The 892-nt window shown below is 55.0% G+C and overlaps 1 pseudogene; it reads right to left on the bottom strand.

The window, feature by feature from the left end:
- LOC102813980 overlaps window positions 1–892 on the bottom strand; it is a 38,905-nt pseudogene that overhangs the window by 5,198 nt on the left and 32,815 nt on the right.

Raw genomic sequence — 892 nt, 5'->3', positions numbered from 1 at the left:
ATTCCTGCACTCCTGCACTGCCTCCTCCACTTCTGACTGGAGCTGGGACAGGTCTGCATCCATCTTCTTCTTCTGGTTGATGAGGCTGGTGTTCTGGTGGTGAAGAGGGGGTGGAGCATGAAAAGCAATGAGCACTGATTGGCTCCCAGACCTCACTTGCTGAGTCCTGCCAGCCCATGTATTCCTCCAGGAATGTTCAGTGGAGCCACTTACCTGGGAGTGCAGCAGTTGCACCCGCTCACTGGTCTCAATCAGCTCCTGCTCTGCCAGCTTCCGGGACCTCTCCGTCTGCTCCACCACGGCTCGAAGCTCCTCCAGTTCAGCCTGAAGTAGGTTGTTGCGCCGTTCCACAATGGCAATGTTCTCCTTCAGGTCATCATTGGCACGGACTGCGTCATCTAGCTGGATCTGGGTGTCCTGAGAATCAGGAAAAATTCATGGTAGTCAGCACGGCACAAAAGGTTTCTATTTGAAACTGGATGCTGGAAGACAGCCCACTGAGGTGACTTGAAGGGCCTCTGCATGTCTTTGCAATGGCCCCGGGGGCAGAAGATCTGGTGCCAAAAGTGAGACACACCTAGCTTGCCCACATAGAGGCCAGCCCCGTGGCTAGGCAAGGTGACTTCCAAGAGTCGCCATGTACCTTCAGTAAGCTCTGGAGGCTCTTGACTTGCTTCTGGGCCTCGGCAGCTATGCGATTGGCATGGCTGAGCTGAATCTCCATCTCATTGAGGTCACCCTCCATCTTCTTCTTCACCCGCAGGGCTTCATTGCGGCTGCGTGTCTCTGCATCCAAAGAGGTCTGCAGGGAGTCCACCACGCGCAGGTGGTTGCGTTTGGCCTGCTCCATCTCCTCATCCTTCTCTGACAGCTTCCTCTCAATCTCTGCTTT

Source organism: Chrysochloris asiatica, unplaced genomic scaffold, assembly GCF_000296735.1.
Source record: "Chrysochloris asiatica unplaced genomic scaffold, ChrAsi1.0 scaffold00017, whole genome shotgun sequence".
Taxonomy (NCBI): domain Eukaryota; kingdom Metazoa; phylum Chordata; class Mammalia; order Afrosoricida; family Chrysochloridae; genus Chrysochloris; species Chrysochloris asiatica.
This window is presented reverse-complemented; position numbering and strand designations above follow the sequence as displayed.